Raw genomic sequence first — 18,051 nt, 5'->3', positions numbered from 1 at the left:
ACCTGATTATTCACTGGAAGAGTGAATAATCTTTCATCTTAAGAAAGTACAGTACGTTTAGGTACAAGCAATAAAGTATTTATATATATATATATATATATATATATATATATATATATATATATGTATATATATATATATATATATATATATATATATATATATATATATATATATATATATATATATATTATATAATATATGTATATTTGGGTATCACATGCAGCAGCTTAAATTTATTATATCTTTAATCTTTTCTTTTCGAAGAAATTAAAGTACTGCCCAGCTTTCGTCACTTCTGCTACCTGCCAGGTGAGTATTAATTCTGAAGCAGTTTTTGTCCCAGCATTCGTTTTTCTTTTTGGTTATTGTCCTTCGTACCTCTCTTCGAGCTGTTTGGTATTTTTGTTTACTTTGATCTCTTTTTACGTCTAGAAATGTGTTGTCTTTATCACGTTTGATTTTTATTTTCTCTTAGATTTCTTTATCCCACCAATAGGGCTTTCTTTGTGCTGTCTTTTCATACTTGCCCGACGCTTCTCCTACTGCACTCTTTAAACATTCTTTTATATTGTTTTATTGGCCTCTACAGAAGTCTTCGCATATGAATTTTTCATGTCGTTTTTTGTACAGTATTTTTGAACTTTCGTTGTTGAAGGTTTCCAATATGTGCTTAATTTCCAGAGTTGTTTTGTTTTGCTCCTGCGCATCTTCTTTCTTCTTGGCTAGTCGAAGGAGGGATTATTTTTGCTTTTACCAGGTGGTGATCACTTCCACATATGCTTTGTCTGTATACTCGATTATCTTGCACCTTGAGCTTTGTATTTTGTCGAGTTATCACATAATCGATAATTGATTTCAACTTTCTTGTTTGTTATACCTAACTACTTTATGTATTTTTCGATGCTGAAAAAAACTATTTAGGATTTGTAAGTTGTTTTGGTCGTGTATATTAAATAATCTGCCTCCGTTGTCATTTAGAATGTCTTCCTCGAATTGGCCAACTATATCTAAACTATCTTTAAACTTTTTTTCTGTCCGAGCGTTTATGTCTCCTACCAGAATGATTTCTCTCGCGCTTCCTATTTATGAGATTTCGTATGAGAGTTTCTCAAAAAACTCATCTTTATCTCTTACTAGAGTATTCTTATTTACGGCGTAAGCTTCTATAATGGTGACTTTACTTCCAAGCAAGTTTAAATTTAGTTTAATGATGCGCTGGCTCACTGCTTCCCAGGGTGTTATGTATCTTCGTAGTCTTTTTCGAATAAGTATCGTAACTTCTTGCTGGCTTGAAGTTCTCTTACCTCTGCCCCTTCTTTTCGGACTTAGTAAAAAATATTCATGTTAGCTTTTTTAGTTTCTGAAATTATCGTGAATTTTTTGTTAGATACCTTGAACGGTCCATAATTCATAATCCGTTTTCTTAGCTTGAGTCGTCTTTGTTTATTTAATTGTTTCCGAGGCAGGTTACTGATAGTTTTAACGTTTGTGGTATTTAACGAGTATCTAGTGGTTAGCCCGATGCCTCAACCCCATCCAGGAGAACCAGAGCATGGATTTCGAAGGGTCCCTCTCTAGACTAGTTGCCTTTTCTATGGCTTAAACAGATCTGTCTTCCATTGTTTTGATTTTATACTAGCCCTAAAACCAAAAAGCTGCCACAGCCGCCCTCCAGACCATTGTTAAGACTTTCTTCTTCGCCATGAAGGTCTTTGTCGCCTTGATCCGTGACCCTGGATGAGGGAACCTTAGCAGGTACTAATTGTCCGGGTCAGGAAACACCTGGAATCTGCTGAAGGCAGGAACTGATTTACTTCCCCTGATAGAACTATCCAAAAGGAGTTCTTGGCGTTACATATCCTACCCTATTTCAAGATCAAGAGATAAAAAAGTTATATATTATCAGTTTATACCAATATTCACGGCAAGTAAAAACAAATGATGCTATAAATCTTGAGCGAACCAATAAAATGCTTCATTAAAAAATCATTATTTGAAGGTGAGATAGAAAGAAGAAATCCAATTGCAGAAGACTAATTTATAATCCAACACGGCTATAATTGTTGCTCAAGACTAGACAGATTCTGTAATGAATAAATAAGAAATAAATAGCAAATGAAGAATACCAAATCAGTTAGTTAATTTACAAAACTAACCTTTAAAAACGTTAAATGTAAAGTACGAATTCAGGGGTACTGTCTGAACTTTTTAAAACAAATAACGGGCTGCGCCAGGGAGACTCTCTCTCCTCCATACTGTTCAATCTGGATCTGGAGAAAGTAATACGTATGTCACAAATCATAACCACTTTTTCAATATATAATAAGTCAGTGCAAATCCTTGCCTACGCTGATAATATCAATATTGTTGAGAGAACAGTAAACGCTGTAAGAGAGGCGTATGTAGCATGAAAAGAATCAGCTACAAAAATGAGTTTAATAATAAACACCAACAAAATGAAGTATATGAGAATAAGCACGCAACCACATATCCTACGACCACTTGTTATAGAAAACGACGTCGTTGAAGCAGTGAACGAATTTGTATACCTGGGAGCCCTCCTTTAACACTGAACATAACACTACCGCAGAAATAAACCGCAAAATTTGCACGGTCAACAGATGCAATTTTGGGCTCAATCTCCTCCTTAAATCCACAATTATACCGAGAAATACAAAAATAAAACTCAAAAATAATAAGCCCAGTAATAATATATGGTTCAGAGACCTAGACTCTAACAAAAAGTAATGAAAACATGTTAGGATGTTTCGAAAGAAAAGTGAGTGATCGTAGATGAAAACAAAACTATCTAATAAAACAGAATATGAAATTATTGGGGATATAACTGAACTAGTAGAAGAATATTTATATGGCAATGTCAAAGATTGTAAAGAAATGGCAGAAAACAAAGGGTAGAAATCCTAAAACACACAGAAATCTTAACAACTAACTAATTGTCTTTCAGATTTAGACCGTGTCTTTTTTGAACGATTTGTATGTGGTACATCTCAACTCACCTTTGTAGTTTATTTAGGAACAGAAACTATTGTGAGGGAATTCGTGCACCGTACCCCAATACCGGTATTTCGTTTCTTTCCATTCTTTTTAAACGGTGTTTCAAATAAAAAAAATAAAAATGGCTATAACCAATGCTGACAAAGCAATCACATTCAAAATAGGAAGAAATCACCAAAACGAGTGGATGACGGAACAGATATTTGACCTAATGGAGCATCGTAGATAGTACAAAATACATCAGAACCAACAGAAATACAAGGAATTCCAAAATACGGTAAGAACAAGAATTAAAACTGGAAAGGAAACCTGAGTGAAAGAACGTTATAAAGAATTTGAGTAACTACAAGAAAGGGAGGACAGCTATAAACAACATAAAAAGGTTAAAGTAATTTCAAGTGTATACAAGAAAAACAATTAAGCTCGCTTAAAAAATGATCTTTACGGACTATGCTTCCTTTTATTTTACGGATAATAGACCCAATATGCCAACGACTATCCGACCCTTCCATTATTCATACCGAGGTGTAGTACGCTATAAAAGCAGCACAACTAGGCAAGACTACTAGATTTTATGGCATTACTACGGAAGTCATAAAACTATTAAAAGATGACAACATTGACATGCTGGTAACAACTTTCAATGCCATATGTAACACCGACAATATTCAACGGATTGCCATTATTCAACCTTTATAATGATCCCTTAATCACAAAAAGCGGAAAAAAGCAAAGACTAACTAGTTTAATAGGCCATTTGCTTTAAAGTATTTCTTCGCATCCTCCACACAAGGATGTTCAGAAATCTGGAAGAGCTAAGCAGCGAGACAAAATTTGGGTCAAGAGCGGACTGAGTATACGTGAAGCAGCTGTCTGCTTGAATACTCTTGTATAAAACTGCAAAGGACCAACGAAAGGATATTTCATCATATTCATCGATTATGTAAAAACTTTTGATACCATAAAACACAATGCAATGATAAAAATGCTACTCAACGCTAACATTGACGGCAAAGATATAAAAGTTATCCAGAATCTCTATTGGGATCAAAAAGCACGAGTGAAGCTGAACAAATCAATGAGTACTAAGAAATTTGAAATTTTTAGGCGTGCGACAGGAATGTATTTTGTCCTTATGCTGTTCAACATCTATGTGGAGAATGATTTTGCAGAGGTTAAGTGTGCTATACAGGTAAACGGGTACGCGATAATCACAGACAACAAAAATGAATAAAATAAATACTGTAGGAAAACTGTAGCTTTCCTATAGTAAAAGATAAATGCTGGAAAAACTTAATGCATGGCAATAAGAAAAAACGAACTTTTAAAAGTACAACTACAATTAGAAAATACTTCAATCGAGCAAGTGAAAACATTCAAATACTTAAAAATGATAAAATTAATGACCAATTTGATCCTTAACAAGAAATAAAATGTCGTACCAAATAAGCAAGACAAGCTTTTATTAAATTTAAGCCACTACTATGTAACAACAATATTTCCTTCAATCTCCGCTATAGGATGGTTAAATACTGTGTATGATCCATATTTTTATAGGACAGGGAGACATGAACGTTAAAAATACCCTCCATTAACAAGTTGGAGGCCTTTAAAATGTGGACTTTGCGAAGAATGTTCCGCATACCATGGAGAGATAGATGGAAAAACGAGAAAGTCCCTCAACTAGTTATTCAAGGAAAGATTGTGGACATGAGAGGAGTAGGTCGCAGACGAATGTCGAAGCTACAAAATATAAACAACTGTACAGGCATAAATAACACTAGCGAGTTTTTGCATGCTGCTAAATACAGTAGTGTGACCTTAAGATAAATCGTCCACGCACCATAGGTATACGGAATACGAAGTATCGGTTGTTGATTTTAATCTCGAGCTACTTTTAGTATCCAAGTTACCGGAACCAATCTTCTCCTTCTCCTGAATAAGTTAACTACAAAGATGTTGACATGTTAACTATGACTATGGCCGTGAAAGCATCCGATTTCAGAAACTAAACAACTTGCAAACACTGTATCTTTTATTCCCAGTCAACACTTTTAATATATAAAAGGTTTATGAATTTTATACATACAGTTTTCCTTTCTATAAATATTTCTGCACTTGGATACATGTAAAATGAAGTTAAAGTTAAAGAAAAAAGTTAAAATATTAAATAAATTAATGTGATTACATGCTACACAAACCTCAAATATGACTAAAGAAAAATAAAGCTTTTTAAAACGAAATTTTACGAGTATTAAAAATGATTTATGTTTTAGAACAAACCAACTATCCCTCGTATCGTCTATTAGCTATTTCACATGTATCAATTGCGGATTTTTTCGACACTCTTCCCGTCGCGACTGACACTTATCTTTTTTTATTCGCTTTTGATAGTGAACTGTTGATGGGAAATGTGGAAGTCCATATCGTTATTACAATGAAGTGATACACATTCGGAATAGAAATCAACATATGCAGTTCGCATATTGAAATTATTATACAGGTCAATTTCCTATTGCTAGGGTCAACATTGTCAATAATGAATCTATAATTAGGTTATTAAGGACGAATAATATTTACTATATTGCTGCTTGTAGTTTATAATAAACATATTAATATTTATGTAATTAAGCAAATATTTTTCTTTTGTTTTATTACCAAACACAAGAAAGAGGCAATGGATAGTAACGTACCTACTTTTACTATTTCAACATATTGAGTTACTATCAAGTTTTTGGTGAACTAGAAACACATTAAGACACTTCTTTGTTTAGAATTCCTGACCTTTTAGTTAACCAATTAACTAAGAAAAAATTGCGCATAATGAAGCGCATTTTAGATTAGAAATAAAAGTTTAAACATGATCATAGTGAGTTGGTGAAATTCCTGAGTGGTAGTTTCATCAGAGGATCTGTAGTCAGTTTATCTGACTTCAGTTATCGAAAATAACAAAAATATAAAGTTCAACCAACACGATATAACATTCATACAGGCACTACTTCAGCTATTGACTTATCAATCTGTGACCCAATATTATCTCCAAAATTTTCTTGGGACGTCATTCCATTCCTATATGGAAGTGATCATTTTCCCATAAAAATATCGTTCGAAATCAATAATGAAGCAGAAAATACACATCCATTCCCAAAATGTAATTTAAGGAATGCCGATTTGTTCCAATTTAGCAAACATATAGAATCAAAACTACATATGTTAAAACTCGAATTATTACAACCAGTAAACCTCTTTCATTGTGGAATCCGGAATATACTCAAGCAATTAAAGATTACAAAAAAGCATTCAATAAAATGAAGAAAAACAAAACAACAGATACTACTACGGAATACAAAAAATTACGAGCTCATGTAAGGTACGTCACTAAAAAAAGTAGAAAAAAATCCTGGCAAGAGTTTCTATCAACTATTAATACTTCCATGCCTATAAGTAGTGTTTGGCAAAACGTAAGAAAGATATCTGGATACAATAATTATAAGAAGATTCCCTTCCTATACGACAACAACCAAATAATGTCCTCCAACAAAGAAATTACTGAGCTTTAAGCAACACAATATGAAACTAACTCTAGTAATAATAACTACTCTCGTGAGTTTATTCATAACAAAAAAATGTCCACTGAAAAGGAACCAATTGACTATGTAGACCTTGAAAACAATCCGCTCAACACTTTGTTCACCACAGAAGAACTTGTAAATTGTCTAAATACCACTAAAGATTTCACACCAGGACCAGATAATATTCCAGTTAGCTTTCTCCAAAACCTTCCCGACACTGCCAAAGTATACTTCCTTAAACTTTACAATAGGATGTATACTAAACACGAATTTCCCTCAAGATGGATGGACGCTATAATTATTCCCATATTGAAATCAAACCAACCTCGCTTCTTCTTCTTCATGTGCCTTGTCCGTTCCGAACGTTGGCAATCAACATGGCTATTCTGACTTTGTTTAAGGCAGATCTGAATAGTTCAGCAGATGACAATCCGAACCATTGCCGCATGTTTTGGAGCTACGAGTGTCTTATATTAGCCACGATATTTATTATGTCTCATAACGTGACCCAAGTATTCCAACTTTCTTTTCTTTATACTTATTCCTACCTCTCTCTCTTTACCTATCCGGCGTAGTACCTCTTCGTTGGTCACGTACTCAGTCCAGGATATACGTAATATACGTCGGTAAGCCCACATTTCAAAAGCCTCTACTTTTTTCATCAATGTTGCGGTCATTGTCCACGCCTCCATTCCATATAACAAAACCGGGAATACATAACATTTCAGAAGTCGAATTTTGAAAGGTGAGGTGAGGCTTTTAGAGGTGAAAATTTGCTTCATGATAGTGAATGATGCTTTTGCCTTTTCTACTCTTATACGTATTTCCTTTGCTTGATCCCAATTTGGTCCATCCAATGGAAAAACATCCATTTGGTTTTTGTGATATTTAGTCTGAGTCCGTATTGTGCACTTGTTTTTTGTATCTTACTCATTAGGCAACTCAGTTCCTCCATGCTACTTGCTAGAATGACAGTGTCATCAGCATACCTTATGTTATTAATTATTTCTCCATTTATCTTTATGCCTTCTGTGCTTTCCTCCAGCGCTGTCTTAAATACTTCTTCTGAGTATATATTAAAGAGAATAGAAGACAAGATACAGCCCTGTCGTACCCCTTTCTTGATCTCAATTTTATTGGTCAATGTACTTTCACTTTAGCTGTTTGACCCCAATAGAGACTCGCTATTGTTCGAATGTCTCTGTAGTCGACTCCGATCTTATGGAGAACTTCAATTATCTTTTCGTGCTTTACGTTATCGAATGCTTTTGCGTAGTATATAAAGCATATGTACACGTCTTTGTTCATATCTCTGCAGCGCTGGATGAGTACCTGTAGACAAAAAAGTGCTTCTCTTGTCCCAAGAGAATTCCGAAACCCAAACTGCGAATCTCCAATGTTATCCTCGCATTTTTTGCTTATTCTGTTGTAAATAACCTTGGTGTATGCCTTCGAAATGTGGTTAATTAGACTTCATCACCCGATGTTGATCACAAGACTTTCCTTTTGGTTTTTTCGGTATGGCAACAAAAGTTGACTCTAGCCAGTCTTCAGGAAACTCCCCGCTGTCATAAATATTGTTAAAGAGTCTGACGAGTGAGTCTAGAAATTGACTGTTTATTTCGCACAGCATTTTCAATACTTTCCCGTATATGTTATTGTTGCCTGGTCTTTTGTTATGTTTCAGACCCTTTATAGCATTCTCCACTTCTGATTTTAGAATAGAAGGGCCAGTATCATCATTGCTCAGTGTATACCCACTAGGACGGTCATCATTAAACAGTTGTTCCACATAAGTTTCCCAGATTCTAACTATTTTGTCGGGGTCTAGTTGTAGATTTCACAATGGGAGGATCCAATCAGAAGATTCAGTCAAGTACCTAGGAGTCCATCTTGATAGGAAACTCAACTTCACGAAAAACACGCAACAAATTAAGGTAAAAGCAAATATTGCAAATAAACTAATACTTCCTTATATTTTTAGGTCCAGTACACTAACGAAGATACCAAGCCTACGTTAAATCGGTAATATTGTATGCTGTACTAGTATGCGCTCCACCTCGAAAACCAACTGGAAGAAGCTAGAAGCTACAGAAACGTCATGCTACAGTATCATCGATGGGTTAATATGGGATGAAGGAATAACAAATCAGATAAATACTTCACTATACACCACTGAGGGAGGTGGCTGGGAATAGGACAAGACACTTTCCCACCAATCCACAACACCATGAGGGGTCCACATTAAGACTTGTTTTGGAAGGCGTTCTTCAGACATTCTCTGTACATGACCGTACCATCTGAGTTGTTGGGTACCAATATCGTCTACTATTGTATGTTTTACTTTCATACTTTCTCTTATTCTGGTGTTCGTTTCTCTTTCTAGTCTAGATTTTCCTGCTGAACGTCTCCAGAAATCCATTTCCGTTGCCTCAAGTTTTCTCTTGTATCTTTCCTTTATTTTCCATACTTCACTACTGTAGGTAATTATACTTTTAATGATTGTGCTATATATATTGTGCTTTTTATTATTAGAGATTGATTGATCCCAAAGGATACTATTGAGAATGTAAATTGCTTTTCTTGCTTGGTTGTTTTTCTCCTCAATTGTGTCGTCTACGGTGCCTTCTTTTGTGATGATCATAGCTAAATATTTATATGTGTTGCAATGTTTGATAACTTATCCATCTTCCAATATGAGGTCCTGTTGTTTTCCGCCGTTACACATATACTCGGTTTCTTTGGTAATTGATTTCAAGTCGAAGAATAACCTTTACCAGAAACGCCAAATATAATAACTGAGGAAAAGACCAAAATCTCCCAAAACGACGTGAAAGAAGGAATAAACAAATTAAAAAACAGAAAGTCACCAGGAGAAGATCAAATACCAAATGAACTCTTAAAATATGGAGGTGATTACCTTGTACAACAACTGCAACTTCTTCTTAATAAAATAATCACCACGAACAGAATACCAGATGAATGGAGAAGAGCGTTCATGGTGATGTTCTTCAAAAAAGGAGATAAGAAAGACCCCAATAATTATCGAGCAATAAATCTATTAAATACAACACTCAAATTGACAACAAGAATAGTAGCGACAAAAATAAATGAACGAATATCTCTGCAAGAGGAACAGCAAAGATTTTGGACAGGAAGATCATGCACGGATGCAGTTTTTGTAATAAGACAAATAAAAGAAAAGTCGCTGGAATACAACAAACTAGCATATATGTGTCTGATAGATTTGAAGAAAGCGTTTGATAGAGTGGGAATTCGGGACTATCGCAACCTATCAAATATGAAACTGGCATTAGACAAGGAGATTCGCTGAGCCCATTAATATTTAATCTGATAATGGATGAAATCATAAAGAAAGTTAAAAAAGAAGAGGATATAGAATGGGTGAAAAGGAAATAAGGATAATATGCTACGCCGACGACGCCATAATAACAGCCGAAAATGAAGATGATCTACAAAGATTAATTAAAGAATTCGAAGATACGGCGTTCATATACAACATGGAGATCTCAACAGAGAAAACTAAAACGATAGTGATATCAGCGGAATAAAGACGATGTAAACTAGTCGTAAATAACAAAATAAGAGAACAAGTCATGGAAACTGAATACTTGGGAATAAAACTGTCAAGCTACGGAAAAGTGGAAGAAGAAGTACAAAAACAAGTGAACATGGCAAACAGAGCAGCAGGATGTCTCAACAACACAATCTGGAGAAACAAATACCTCACAACGGAAACGAAAACCAGGATATATAAATCAACAATAAGACCGATAATGACGTACACAGCGGAAACAAGAGCAGATACGGCGAAAACACAAAGACTACTGGAAACAGAAATGAAAGTCTTACGAAAAATAACAAACCAAACTCTAAGAGACAGAGTAAGAAGTGAGGAAATACGAGCGAGATGTGATATAGAGGAAATAAACGCGTGGACCAAAAGAAGAAAAGTGGAATAGAATCAACACATCGAAAGAATGACAGAAAATAGAATAGTACGAATAGCAAGAGACAAATCGCCAAATGGAAGAAGATCATTGAGACGACCGAAGAAAAGATGGTCAGACAACGTCAATTAAGGCTAAAAACCGAAGTAAAACAGGCATTTTGCCTATTTATAAAGTAGGAAGAAGAAGAAGAAGATTTCAAGTCCTTATTTTTTATACTCCTCGATTAATTTTCGAGTCATATACTCAATATATTCTCATGTATATGTATCTTATGTATATGTATCTTATGTATATGTATCTTCTCATGTATATGTACTATACTTTCATATGGAATAAAAAAATTGATTTTTTAAATACAAGACCCAAGTAACCCCTTAACTCAAAAGTAAAGCTGATTATAACTGTAGACTTTCTTTTGAGCAAAAGTAAAATAAAATTCTGAGATTTCAATAAAACACACTAGCGATGAATCACCAAACAAATATTATACACAGTGATGTTTTAATATTTTTCTAAACAAGTGTACCTTTTGAAATTCTGGTAATTGGCTAAACAGGTTATATTCTTTAAAATGCATAGCACGAACTGTCGTAGTATTAATAGTTGCAACTGTGGAACTGTGGTAGTATACGCAAGGAAAGTTACATGCCAAACTTTTAATTAAGTCAAATTTGATTTTAATAATTAAAAATTAAGGAATGGTGTTGGAAAAACTAAATTTGCCATTTTAATTGCCTATTTGTCTTATTTGTAAAATTATTATTAAAGTTTTCAAAAAAACATGTAGAGGGTGAAATTTTTTCTATGGACAAAACGAAATAATGTTTTAAAACCAGACCTGATTTTTTTCTAGTTTGAGTAAATAATTTGATTACGTGGTAGCATTGTAGTGTTTGACCAAAACATGAGAAAAATCAAACTTAGACTTCAAAAGTTATATTGAATAGAAATTTTTCTCAATATTCATCTCATCCTGTATATTATTAAACTAGTGGAGCATTAATGGTCAATTGTTATTCCTAATAGAGTATGTATAGTTTCTCATAATCCGTTCTGTATAATTTTAATACAGGACGGATGTTACAAATTATTGTTTTCAAAATTTATTTAAATTGTTAATATTACATTTGAATTAGAAGTAATATTAATATGTCAAATGAAAATTACCTTATATCTTTTGGATCAATTATATATAATAATAGGTAATGTATTTATGTATTTAAATAAGCATTATGAGAAAAAATTATCAAGGACACATTATATATAAATAATACTATTCTAAAAACAGATCTGAAGAAACTAGGCAGTTAAACTTACCTTTCTTTAGAATCAGAATCCCGGCCAGAATTTCAAGACGTACTGGATTTCAGCAGACTAGATATATGTTTCACTCGTCAACTTAATACTTCTTGACTCCTTTATAATCTGTAACAACAATACAAACTATCGGATCTTTATGACTTTAAACTAGCATTTCTTATTTGCATGTCTAATTGATATAAAAAAACAGAACCTCAAGTTCACTAGAACACAGAAACTACAGAAAACATCCTACAAAACGAAACGCTACATTTAACAGAAATTGCAGGCGAGGCAATGAAACCCAAAAAAGCCCAAAACCTGTTAATTTTTTACAGTTAGATGGATCTCAATCTCAATGAAACTTGTAGCATTCGATTCGTAAGAGTGTCAGCAAATTTTTCATAACAATGCCCCCCCCCCCTAATTTGAAAGAAAAATTGGAATAAGTCTACGAATTTGCTCGTAAAAGTTTAAAGCTTTAAAGTGATAAAGCCAATGTAAGGCTTGTATGCATGCTACTGGTACAACTTTCGAAAGAGGTGACCCAGTATGGTTATACAATCCTACAAGTACGAAAGGACTTTGTCCGAAACTTCAACTCAAAGTTAACCAAAGGTAGTTTATATCGAGAGACTAGCTCCATAACATGGAACTGATCCACCTTATTGGCTTCAATTGATCCCTGATAGTTCGGTTATTCGAGGCGAATAACTATAAAGGAGCGAGCAGTGTTGCGAAAGTTCCATAAGATCTACCCCACATGGAAAAGTCCGTTGATGAAAAAGAAGAAGTAGGTCGAGAATATTCAAGATGATATTGAAAATTTATAAAATGTCTAGTGAAGTTGGGAATGTCAAAAAATATATACAGGGTGGTCCTTAAGTAATTAAACAAACAGAAACCGTAGATTCTGCACTTTAAAATATTACGATTTAAGCCACCTTGCTTTAATAAAATGTTGATATTAAGAAAGATAGAGGGTGTTAAAGTGAAAATTTAAAATTTTATTTTTCGCTATAACTTTTACGTTTGTAACGATTTTTGGACAAAAATTTGCAGTTAAATGCTTTTTAGTAGGATAAATTATAATTTTATACTTACTTTAATGTAAATAATAGAGGGCGCCACATATGCCACATGTGTGGCATAAATTTGCGCTTAACTTTTTTGCTCTTTAAGTTAGCTTTATTTGTGTTAAAAAATATTAAAGATACATTATTTTTACAAAGAAAAGGTATACTTGTTAGTAACCTGAAAATTTAACCGTTTTCGAGATAAATGCATTTTATAAGTCAGCTCCACAAATTTTGATATATGTGCGGTAAAGCACTGAATACCTGTAGATAAGAATAATTTATAGTTAATTCTTATTAAAATAACTCAGATAATGATAACTAAGATGATAATGTAACATCACAAAATGCTTTGCTGAACGTTTAATTGGTCGTGGTAGTCATATTTCTTGGCAATGTGGTGAGATATTGATATAATTATTTAGTTCATAAAAAATCCGAAAAGAATACTTATTGTTCATTACGTAAATTGTTTACCCATTTTTATTAAGACAAATAGAAACTAGAGCACAGGTATTGAATAACACATATGTGTCCTGTTTCATAATACTTTTGTTACAAATCTAACCTGAAAGACTCAGCATTTTTACAAAAACATCATCGTTGTCCTAATAACCGATATTGTTATAAATATAGTAAACACACAGGCAATTTAGTTCAGCATAATATTAGTTCGTTAGTAAATCATAATAGTCCATTTGTTCGAGATGTAATTATAGTTACTCGTAAGCTGTAACGTAATCATATAAAAAGGTAACTTCATCGATAGGTTATTCCGTGTGTGTATATAAGTAACCAATGAACGAGATACATCACAGTTTAACACATTATTTAACTTCTGCGACAAATAAGATGTAGTTCCATAATATAGCATAAGATTTGGATATGTATCCAAAATAATATATTCATCCATTATACATTATAGCCACCACGTAGCCCCGAATTTAATCCGCTTGATTTTGGTGTATGGGGCGCATTAAAACAACGTGTCTATAAGAATCCCATAAACATTCGCAACCAACTATGGAAAGAAATAAATACTGCAGTAGATTCTTTAGAACCAATGATGCTATTTAATATGAGACGATCTTTTATGGAATATATTGACAAATGAATTAAAGAAAATGGTGGACATATCGAACACTTACTTTGACAAAAAGTTATATTATTTAGTTTAACTATTTCTTAATTTGGTTTGTAAACAAAATGTTTTGATTATGACTTTAATTCAACATAAAACGTAAAATGTTTGATGTAAAATCCTATTATTCTGTTATTTTGTCAAATAATATTATTAATTATCCTGCTGATATATTTATTTTATTTAATATTGCGTTAACTATTAACTTTAGTTAAAGGTATTTTATAACAAAATTCAGAAGTATTAATGTTTTTGTCTATTTTTTCTTCGTTGCCTGAAGTAATTGCCTTAGATCAGAATTATGCAGCTGATTTTTAACATGCGATTATCTCGAAAACTGTTGAGTTTTGAAGTTATTAACAAGTATACCTTTTTTTGTTAAAATAATGTATCTTTAATATTAGTTATCTCAAATACAGGCAACTTAAAGAGCAAAAAAGTTAAGTGCAAATTTATACCACATTTGTGGCATAAGTGGCGCCCTCTATCAGTTATATCAAAGTGTGCATCAAATTATAATTTCTCATATTTAAAAGTACCCAGTTGTAAATTTTCATACATAAATATTTATAAACATGAAAGTTATAGCGAAAAATAAAATTTTAATTTTGCACTTTAACACCCTGTATCTTTCTTAATATCAACATTTTATTAAAGCAATTTGACTTAAATCGTAATATTTTAAAGTGTAGAATCTACTGCTGCTATTTGTACAATTACTTAAGGACCACCCTGTATATATATAAACAGATGTTTATGACAGTAGTATTTTGAGTTTTAAAGTTTATAGTTAGTCAGTCAGTTAAAGTATTGTAATATTGTTGGTATTCCGAATAAAGCTAATTTAAAAGAAATGTAACATTGTAACAATGTAATACTGAAATTCATTATTTCTTAATTTATTTATCGTGTTTTCATCTTATCTGTTGTGAACACTGTCAAATATTCCTCATTCAAAAACTGTACTTATTTTCGGTATCTCTATTTTCTAGAAGAACCTTTAAAAATAAAAATAAAACTTGATGTAAGCATTACATTACCATTTCTATTGTTTTCCAGTAATGTCTAAATAAAAAATTGTAATATATAGCCTGGCAGCTTTCCACACAGAAAAGTTTAATCCCTATAGATAGAGTATGTAGGTCAAAGACCGAAGTAAAACTGAGCGTTACTTTTTGCGGTAGAATAGAGCAGTTTTCATATTTCATGTCTATGATAAAAGTTAACGATCTAATAAAATCGAGGCCAACATCATGAAATCAGTTTCTTTGGGGCACGAATACATTTAAGAAAGATAAGTCGAATTGTGGAAATATATTACAATATTTTAGACGCGATAATAGTTTTCTATACAGAATATTTCATTATCTATAAAAAGGGAGACAAAACCAAGTGCTATAATTTGGAGACATCTCCCTATTTATTGTTCTAAAGCTATTTTCTTGGGGCATATTAATGCAATTTATTGTTTTTGTTGGGAATAATCCACAATTTTACTTTAAAATAAGTTTATTTGACGTTTAGATTTTCACTTTGGAAATCGTTCTTAAAATACAAATCATTAATAAATTAAACAAATTTTGTTTTGGTTACTTAAAAAAAAATCTAACAATTTAATTTTATCTGGCTCAAATATTGACAATTTAGACATATATTATACATCCGTAAAATAGTTTCGAAACACAATTCAGATAACTGCCTTAATCTGAACCTTCTATAAATGCAAGGTATAACAGACGCTGATAAAGATGTTAATAGAGACATGGGGAATCTAAAATTTGCATTCCACGACATGTCTCCTCAGCTAAGCAGAAATCGTTAGCGAATTGGTTTCTTGTACTCATACAGAGTAGATCCGAATAAAAATAAAATTAAAAAGACAGTCAAGATTTCCTTTCACGCAAAAATAGTCTATGTATCTGTTGATACGTATTTCGCTTTAATAAAGCTCATCAGAACAGTTATTCATAGGCTTTCTCAACGTGAAAATTAATCTTTTCCTGTCTTTGGGAAGCAACGATAAAATGGCTTCGAAACATACGCAATAGCGACATCTGATATTAAATCCGTAAAATAGTTTCGAAACACAATTCAGATAACTGCCTTAATCTGAACCTTCTATAAATGCAAGGTATAACAGACGCTGATAAAGATGTTAATAAAATCTTTTCCTGTCTTCCCAAAGACAGGAAAAGATTAATTTTCACGTTGAGAAAGCCTATGAATAACTGTTCTGATGAGCTTTATTAAAGCGAAATACGTATCAACAGATACATAGACTATTTTTGCGTGAAAGGAAATCTTGACTGTCTTTTTAATTTTATTTTTATTCGGATCTACTCTGTATGAGTACAAGAAACCAATTCACTAACGATTTCTGCTTAGCTGAGGAGACATGTCGTGGAATGCAAATTTTAGATTCCCCATGTCTCTATTAACATCTTTATCAGCGTCTGTTATACCTTGCATTTATAGAAGGTTCAGATTAAGGCAGTTATCTGAATTGTGTTTCGAAACTATTTTACGGATTTAATATCAGATGTCGCTATTGCGTCCGTTTCGAAGCCATTTTATTGTTGCTTCCCAAAGACAGGAAAAGATTAATTTTCACGTTGAGAAAGCCTATGAATAACTGTTCTGATGAGCTTTATTAAAGCGAAATACGTATCAACAGATACATAGACTATTTTTGCGTGAAAGGAAATCTTGACTGTCTTTTTAATTTTATTTTTATTCGGATCTACTCTGTATGAGTACAAGAAACCAATTCGCTAACGATTTCTGCTTAGCTGAGGAGACATGTCGTGGAATGCAAATTTTAGATTCCCCATGTCTCTATTAACATCTTTATCAGCGTCTGTTATACCTTGCATTTATAGAAGGTTCAGATTAAGGCAGTTATCTGAATTGTGTTTCGAAACTATTTTACGGATTTAATATCAGATGTCGCTATTGCGTCCGTTTCGAAGCCATTTTATCGTTGCTTCCCAAAGACAGGAAAAGATTAATTTTCACGTTGAGAAAGCCTATGAATAACTGTTCTGATGAGCTTTATTAAAGCGAAATACGTATCAACAGATACATAGACTATTTTTGCGTGAAAGGAAATCTTGACTGTCTTTTTAATTTTATTTTTATTCGGATCTACTCTGTATGAGTACAAGAAACCAATTCGCTAACGATTTCTGCTTAGCTGAGGAGACATGTCGTGGAATGCAAATTTTAGATTCCCCATGTCTCTATTAACATCTTTATCAGCGTCTGTTATACCTTGCATTTATAGAAGGTTCAGATTAAGGCAGTTATCTGAATTGTGTTTCGAAACTATTTTACGGATTTAATATCAGATGTCGCTATTGCGTCCGTTTCGAAGCCATTTTATCGTTGCTTCCCAAAGACAGGAAAAGATTAATTTTCACGTTGAGAAAGCCTATGAATAACTGTTCTGATGAGCTTTATTAAAGCGAAATACGTATCAACAGATACATAGACTATTTTTGCGTGAAAGGAAATCTTGACTGTCTTTTTAATTTTATATATTATACAGTTTAAAGTAGGGGACGTTAAAATGATATTGTAAATATTTTTTCCCCGTTCCTGGGACGACTTTATTGGAAGATAGTTTATTCGATTGCGTGAAGTCAGAAAAATCATAGCATGTGATTTGTCCTTAAAAAGATCCATCACATGCAATTATGACTGTAAAATTCTTATTTTAGTGCCATAGTGAATCATTTTGAAAAACACCAGGAAAAAACCTCAATACTATCCCGACATGGTAAGTATTTGGTCTTACATTTAGTTTACTCTGATTATTAACAGCAAAATTTGATTTTATATGTATGTTATTTTAAAACACAAATAATGTATCTTCGATATGTTATTGACTTACTAATAGCAGTATTTTATTTCTAATAATTTCCTCTTTTAATATGGGTAACCACATCCTACTACATTCTATCTACGAATTT

The 18,051-nt window shown here is 32.8% G+C and overlaps 1 protein-coding gene across 1 annotated transcript in view; it reads right to left on the bottom strand.

Moving 5' to 3' along the window:
• Positions 1-11,989, bottom strand: part of LOC140450289 (uncharacterized) — a 194,271-nt gene extending 182,282 nt beyond the window's left edge. The window contains exon 1 of the mRNA XM_072543823.1: positions 11,882-11,989. The gene's annotated coding sequence lies outside the window, so the exon portion shown is untranslated. The remainder of the gene's footprint in view (positions 1-11,881) is intronic.
• Between the last annotated feature and the right edge of the window lie 6,062 nt (positions 11,990-18,051).

Source organism: Diabrotica undecimpunctata, chromosome 9 (assembly GCF_040954645.1).
Source record: "Diabrotica undecimpunctata isolate CICGRU chromosome 9, icDiaUnde3, whole genome shotgun sequence".
Taxonomy (NCBI): Eukaryota; Metazoa; Arthropoda; class Insecta; order Coleoptera; family Chrysomelidae; genus Diabrotica; species Diabrotica undecimpunctata.
Note: the sequence above shows the minus strand (reverse complement) of the source record. Positions and strands in the feature narration are given on the sequence as shown.